Source organism: Dipodomys merriami, unplaced genomic scaffold (genome assembly GCF_024711535.1).
Source record: "Dipodomys merriami isolate MVZ:Mamm:240054 unplaced genomic scaffold, mDipMer1.0.p SCAF_115, whole genome shotgun sequence".
Classification (NCBI taxonomy): domain Eukaryota; kingdom Metazoa; phylum Chordata; class Mammalia; order Rodentia; family Heteromyidae; genus Dipodomys; species Dipodomys merriami.
Genome location: NW_027202438.1, coordinates 3621938 through 3630856, shown reverse-complemented (window position 1 = coordinate 3630856; position 8919 = coordinate 3621938).

The following is an 8919-nucleotide window of genomic DNA, read 5'->3' as shown; positions in this document are numbered from 1 at the left end:
CAACCAAACCCTAACCGTAACCATAACCATAACCCTAACCCTCACCCTCAACCTCACCTTCCGCCTAACACTGACTATCCCTAATCCCAACCCTAACCCTAACACTAACCCTAAACCTAACCCTCACACTAACCCTCACCCTAACCCTGACCCTAAACCTCACCCTCACCCTAGCCCATACCTTAACCCTAAACCTAATCCTAACCCTCAACCTAATGCTCACCCTCAGCCTAAACCTAAGCCTAACCCTAACCCTAAACCTAAACCTCACACTCACCCTAACCCTAACTCTAACACTAAGCCTAACCCTAACCCTCACCCTCAGCCTCACCCTCAGCCAAACCCTAAGCCTAACCCCAACCATAACCCTAAACAACACCCTCACCCTCACGCTAACACTAATCCTAACCCTAAACCTAACCCTAACCATGCTCCTAACTCTCACCCTAACCCTAAACCTAACCCTAACCCTAACATTAACACTAACCCTTAACCTCATCCTAAGCCTAACCCTAATCCTCACCCTCACTGTTATTCTAACCCTAACCCTAATGGTAACACTAACCCTAACCCTAACCCTAACCCTCACCCTCACCTTAAACCAAACCCTCCTCCTAACCCTAACCCTAACCCTCACCCTCACCCATACGCTCAGCCTAAGCCTAAGCCTAAGACTAACCGTAACCCTCACACTCAATTTCACTCTAAGCCTAACCCTCACACTAAACCTAACCCTAAAACTCACCCTCATGCTAGGCCTAAGCCTAAGCCTAAGCCTAAGCCTAACCCTAACCTTAACTCTCACGCTAACCCTCACCCTAACCCTAACCCTAACACTAACCCTAACTCTAACCCCAAACCTCACCCTTACCCTAACCCTAACTCTAACCCTATCCCTAAACCTAAACCTCATCCTATCCCTAACCCTAACCCTCACCCTCACAGTAACTTTCAACCTAAACCTAATCCTACCAATAACCCTAACCCTAACGCTAACCCTCACCTTGTCCATAACCCTCACTCTAACCCTAACCCTCACCCTCACACTTAGGCTCAGCCTAAACCTAAGCCTAAGCCTAAGACTAACCCTTACCCTTACACTCACCCTCACCCTAACCCTAACAATAACACTCACCCTAACCCTAACCCTTACACTAACCCTCACCCTAATGCTAACACTAACCCTAAACCTCACCTGCACCCTAACCCTAACCCTCACCCTAACCCTAACCCTCATCCTCTCCCTTAGGCTCGGACTAAGCCTAATACTAAGACTAAGACTAACCCTTACCCCTCACACTCACCCTCACCCTAACCCTAAAAGTAACAGTCACCGTAACCCTAACCCTCACACTAACCCTCACCGTAACACTAACACTAACCATAAACCTCACACAAACCCCAACCCTAACCCTCACCCTCACCCTCACCCTCCGCCTAAGACTAAGACTATCCCTAACCCCAACCCTAACCCTAAAACTAACCCTAAACCTGACCCTCACCCTAACCCTCACTCTAACCGTGACCATAACCGTCACCCTCACCTAAGCCCATACCCTAACCCTAAGCCTAAACCTAACCCTCACCCTGAACCTCACTCTAACCCTAACCCCAACCCTCACCCTAACCCTAACCCTTACCTCACCCTCACCATAACTCTAATCCTAACCCTAACCCTAACCCTAACCCTCACACTCACCCTCACCTTAACCCTAATCCTAATCCTAACCCTAACCCTAACACTCACCCCCACCCTAAACCTCAAGCTAACCCTAACCCTACCACTAACCATAACCCTAACACTCACCATACACTAACTCTAACCCTAAACCTCACCCTAAATCTAAACATCACCCTAACACTTACCTTCACACTAAAACTCACCTTAACCCGAACACTAACCCTCACACTAACCCTACACATCACCCTAAACTTAAAACTCATCCTAACCCTAACCCTAACCTTCAACCTTGCCCTAACCATTACCCTAACCCTAACACTCACCCTAACCGTAACCCCCACACTCAACCTCAAGCTGGGCCTAAGCCTAAGCATAAGCCTAAGACTAACCCTTACCCTCACACTCACCCTCGCCCTTACCCTAATCGTAACCCTAACCCTAACACTAACCCTAACACTAACCCTCATCCTAACACTAACACTAACCCTAAACCTAACCCTCAACCTAACCCTCACCCTAACCCTTAACCTTCACAATTACCATAACACTCACCCTCAGACTAACCCTCACCTTTACCCGTACTGTCACCCTCACCCTAACCCTCACCCTAACCGTAATCCTCATCCTAATACTCACCTAACTGTAACCCTAAACATCACCCTAACCGTAACCCTCACCCTCACCTTCATCCTCAGCCTATCCCTAAGCCTAAGCCTAAGCCTAACCCTAAACATCACCCTCATCCTAGCCCTCACCTTAACCCTAATCCTAACCCTAACCCTCATCCTAACCCTCAACCTAACCATAACCCTAACTATCAATCAAAAGTGAATTCTCATCCCCATTATCGCCCTCAGCCTAATCCTAAGCCTAAGCCTAAGCCTAACCCTAATCCACACACTCACCCTCACTGTAACACTAATCCTAAACCTAACCCTAACCCTAAACCTGATCCTAAACCTCACCCTCACCCTAACCCTAACCCTAACCCTAACACTCACCCCAACCCTAACGCTCACCCTCAACCTAACCCTAAACCTAAACCTCACCCTAACGCTAACCCGAACCCTCACCCTCACTCTAGCCCTCACTTAACCCTAATCCTAACCCTAAACCTCATCCTAACCCTCACCCTAACCCTAAAACCCTAACCCTCATCCTAACACTAACCCTCTCCCTCACACTCATGCTCGGCCTAAGCCTTAGACTAAGACTAAGACTAACCGTAACCCTCACACTCACCCTAACCCTAACACCAATCCTAAAACTAACCCTCACACTCACCTTAGCCCATACTCTAACCCTAAGCCTTAGCCTAACCCTCACCCTTACCCTCACTCTCACCCTCACCCTAAGTCTAATCCTATCCCTAACCCTCACATTCCCTCATCCTAAACCTAATTGTAACACTAACCCTAACCCTAACACTAAACTTCACCCTAATGCTAACTCTAACCCTAAACCTCATTCTCACCCAAACCCTAACCCTCACCCTCATCTTCACCCTCTGCCTAACACTAAGCCTATCCCTAACCCCAACCCTAACCCTAACACTAACCCTAAACCTAACTCTCACACTAACCCTCACCCTATCCCTCGCCCTAACCCTCAACCTCACCCTCACCCTAAACCTAACCCTAATTCTCACACTCAACATAATCACTCACACTCAACCTCAGCTTAAACCTAAGCCTAAAAATAACCCTAACCCTAACCCTCACATTCACCCTCACCCTAAACCTAATCCTAACCAAAAACTTTACCCTCTCACTCACCCTCACCCTCACTCTAACCCTAACCAAAACCCTCAACCGAACCCTCACCATCACCCTCAACCTAACCCTAACCCTCACCCAACCCTCAACCTAACCCTACCCCTAACGCTAACACACCTACTAACCCTAAACTCCAACCTAATCCTAACCCTAGCGCTAACACTCACCCTAACCCTAACACTCACCCCAACCCTTACCTTCACCCTAACCCTAAACCTCACCCTAACCCTAACCCTCACGCTCACAGTCACCCTCAGCCTAACCCTAAACTTAAGCCTAACCCCATTCCAAACCTCACACACACCCTCACACTAAACCTAACCCTACGACTGACCCTCACCCTCAACCTCACCCTAACGCTAAACCAAACCCTCAACTTAACCCTCACGCTCACCCTAACCCTAACCCTCACCCTCACCCTAAACATCACCCTAACCCTAACCCTCATCCATACCCTCACCTTCATACTAACCCTAAACCTCACCCTAAACCTAACCCTCAACCTAACCCTAAGCCTAACCCTAACACTAAGCCTAAACCTAACATAAACCCTCAAAGTAACCCTAAACCTCACCCTAACCCTAACCCTCACACTAAGCCTAACCCTCAACCTAACCCTAACACTAAACCTACCCTTCACCCTACCCCTCACTCTAACCCTAAACCCAACCCTAACCCTCACCCTCACCGTCACCCTAACACTCACCCAACCCTAACACTCAACCAAACCCTAACGCTCATACTCTCCCGAACCCTAACCCTCACTCTATCACTCACACTCATCCTCACCCTAAACCTCACCCTAACCCTAACCCTCACCCTAACCTCACCCTTACCCTCAACCTAACCCTAACCCTCACCCTAACCTCACCCTTACCCTCAACCTAACCCTCAACCTCAACCTAACCCTAACCGTAACCCTAACCCTAAACCTCACCCTAACCCTCACCCTAACCCTAAGCCTAACCCTCACCCTCACCCTAACCTTTAACCTTAGGCTCACCCTAACCCTCACACAAACCCTAACCCTCACCCTAACCCTAACCCTAACCGTCACCCTCACCCTCACGCTCACCCTCAGCCTAACTTTAAACCTAACGCTACTCCTAACACTAGCCCTCAACTTCACCTCACACTAACTCTAACCCTAACCCTAAGCCTAACCCTCACACTCACCCTCACCCACAACCTAAGCCTCACTGTCACCCTCACGCTCACACTCACAATAACCCTAACCCTAACCCTCATGCTAAACCTATCTCTCACCCTAACCATAAACCTCACAATCACCCTCACCCTCACCTCACCCTAACACTAAACCTAAACCTAAACCTCACCCTAAAAGTCACCCTAATCCTAATGCTAACTCTAAACCTCACACTCACCCTAAACCTCACTCTAACCCTTACTCTCATCGTAAATCTAAACCTAACCTTAACCCTCACTCTGACCGTAACCCTCACCCGAAAACTAATCCTAACCCTAGCCTTCACCCTCACCCTCAACCTAACCCTACCCCTAACGCTAACCCTCACCCTAAATCTAACCTCCAACCTAACCCTAACACTAACCCTCACCCTAAACCTAACCCTCACCCTAAACCTAACCCTCACCCTCACTCTCACAGTCACCCTCAGCCTAACCCTAAAACTAAGCCTAACCCTATACCTAATCCTCACACTCACCGTCACCCTAAACCTAACCCTAAGTCTCACCCTCACCCTCAACTTCACCCTAACCCTAACCCAAACCCTCAACTGAAACCTCACCCTCACCCTAACACTCACCCTAACCCTAACCCTCACACTCACCATAACCCTCAACTTAAACCTTATCCTCACCCTAACCCTGACCCAACCCTCACCCTATCGCTAAAGTTAACCCTCAACCTAACACTTACACTCACTCTAACACTAAGCCTAACCCTAACACTAACTCTCACACTAACCCTCACCCTAAATATCACCCTATCATTAACCGTAACCCTAACACTATCCCTCACCCTCACCCTCAGCCTAACCCTCAGCCTAAAGCCTAACCCTAACCCTAACGCTCAGAGTCACCCTCACCCTAACCCTAACCCTAAGCCTCACTCTCACCCTCAACCTCACCCTAAACCTAATGCAAACCCTCAAACCAACCCTCACCCTCACCATAAACATCACCGTAACCCTAACACTCAACCTAATCCGCACCATAAACCTAACCCTCACCCTAACGCTAACCGTCACCTTCACCCTAACCCTAACCCTCACCCTAACCCTGACCCTCACCCTCATCTAACCCTCAAACTAACCCAAACCCTAACCCTCACCCTAACCCTCAACCTCACCCTCACCGTAAACCTAACCCTAGTGCTCACACTCAACATAACCCTAAACCTCACATTCACCCTCACTCTCAGCTTAAACCTAGGCGTAACAATAACCCGAACCCTAACCCTCACACTCACCATCACCCTAAACCTAACCCTAACCCTAATCCTAACCCTCTCACTCACCCTCACACTCACCCTAACCCTAACCCAAACTCTCAACCTAAACATCACCCTAAACCTAACCCTCACCCTAACCCTTAACCAAACCCTCACCATAACCCTAACCCTCACCCTCACCCTCACCCACAGGCTCACCCTAAACCTAATCCTAACCCTAGCCCTCCCCCTCCCCCTCAACCTAACCCTACCCCTAACGCTAACCCTCACCCTAAACCTAACCCTCACCTTAACCCTAACCCTCACGCTCACAGTCACCTTCAGCCTAACCGTAAACCTAAGCCTAATCTATCTCTAATCCTCACACTCACCATCACCCTAAACCTAACCCTGAGTCTCACCCTCACCCTCAACCTCATCCTAACCCTAACACAAACCCTCAACTGAACTCTCACCCTCAACCTCACCCTCACCCTAACCCTAACCCTAACCCTCACACTCACAATAACCCTCACCCTAAACCTTACCCTCAGCCTAACCCTCATCCCAACCCTCACCCTATCCCTAACCCTAACCCTCAACCTAACCCTTACACTCACTCTAACACTAAGCCTAATCCTAACACTAACTCTCACACTAACCCTCACCCTAAATATCACTCTATAATTAATCCTAACCCTAACACTAACCCTCACCCTCACCCTCAGCCTAACCAACAACCTAAAGCCTAAACCTAACCCTAACCCTCAGAGTCACCCTCAACTTAACCCTAACCCTAAGCCTCACCCTCACCCCCAACCTCAACCTAAAACTAACGCAAACCCTCAAACCAACCCTCACCCTCACCATAAACATCACCGTAACCCTAACACTCACCCAAATCTACACCATAACCCTAACCCTCACCCTAACGCTAACCCTCACCGTCACCCTATCCCGAACCCAAACCCTAACCCTAACACTCACCCTCATCTAACCCTCAGCCTAACCCAAACCCTAACCTTCAAACACACCCTCACCCTAAACCTAACCCTAATGCTCACACTCAACATAACCCTAACCCTCACACTCACCATCACCCTCAGCTTAAACCTAAGCCTAACAATAACCCTAACACTAACCCTCACACTCACCCTCACCCTAAACCTAATCCTAACCCTAAACTTAACTCTCTCACTCACCCTCACCCTCAACCTAACCCTAACCCTCAACCTAAACATCACCCTAAACCTAACCCTCACCGTAACCCTTAGCCTAACCCTCACCCTAACCCTAACTCTCACCCTCACCCTCACCCTCAGGCTCACCTTAAACCTAATCCTAACCCTAACCCTCATTCTCATGCTCAACCTAACCCTACCTCTAATGGTAACCCTCACCCTAACCTAACATCGAACCTAACCCTAACCCTAAACCTAACGCTAACACTCACGCAAACCCTAACACTCACCCCAACACTTACCCTCACCCTAACCCCAACCCTAATGCTCACCATAATACTAACCCTCAAGCTCACATTGACCCTCAGCCTAACCCTAAAACTAAGCCTAACCCTATCCCTAAACCTCCCACTCACCCTCACCCTAAACCTAACCCTAAATCTCAACCTCACCCTAACCCTAACCCAAACCCTCACCCTCACCCTCACCCTAACCCTCACCCTCACCCTAAACATCACCCTAACCCTAACCCTCACCCTTACCCTCAACTTAGCCCTAACCCTCATACTAACCCTAAACCTCACCCTAAACCTGACCGTCAACCTAACACTTACCCTCACCCTAATACTAAGCCTAAACCTAACGTGAACCCTCACAGTAACCCTAAACATCACCCTATCCCTAACCCTCACACTATCCCTAACCATCATCCTAACCCTAACCCTAACCCTCACCCTAACCCTAACCCTCACACTCACCCTCACCCTCAGCCTAACCCTCAGCCTAAAGCCTAACTCTAACCCTAAGCCTCAGAGTCACCCTCACCCTAACCCTAAATCTAAGCCTCATTCTCACCCTCAACCTCACCATAAACCTAAGGCAAACCCTCAAACCAACCCTCACTCTCAGCCTAAACATAACTCTAACATTAACCCTCAACCTACTCCCCACCAAAACCCTAACCCTCACCCTAACGCTAATCCTCACCCTCACCCTAACCCTAACCCTCACCATAACCCTAACCCTCACCCTCATCTAACCCTCACCCTAAACCAAACCCTAACCCTCACCCTAACCCTCAACCTCACCCTCACCCTAAACCTAACCCTAATGGTCACACTCAACATAACCCTAACCGTGAGTGTGAGACTCACTCTCTCACCCTCAGCTTAAAACTTAAGCCTAGCAATAACCGGAACCCTAACCCTCACACTCACCCTCACCCTAAACCTAACCCTAACCCTAATACTTACCCTCTCACTCACCATCACACTCACCCTAACCCTAACCCGAACTCTCAACCTAAACATCACCCTAAACCTAACCCTCACCCTCACCCTTAACCTAACCAAACCCTCACCATAACCTTAACCCTCACCCTCACCCTCACCCACAGTACAACCTAAACCTAATCCTAACCCTAGCCCTCACCCTCACGCTCAACCTTATCCTACCCCTAACGCTAACCCTCACCCTAAACCTAACCTCCAACCGAACGCTAACCCTAACCCTAACGCTAACCCTCACCCTAAACCTAACCCTCACCCTAACCCTAAACCTCAAGCTCACAGTCACCCTCAGCCTAATCCTAAACCTAAGCCTAACCCTATCCCTAATCCTCACACTCACCATCACCCTAAACCTAACCCTTAGTCTAACCCTCACCCTTAACCTCACCCTAACCCTAACCCAAACCCTCAACTGAACCATCACCCTCACCCTCACCCTCACCCTCACCCTAACCCTAACCCTAACCCTCACACTTACCATAACCCTCACCCTAAACCTGACCCTCACCCAAACCCTCATCCCAACCCTCACCCTATCCCTAACCCTAACCCTCAACCTAACACTTACACTCACTCTACC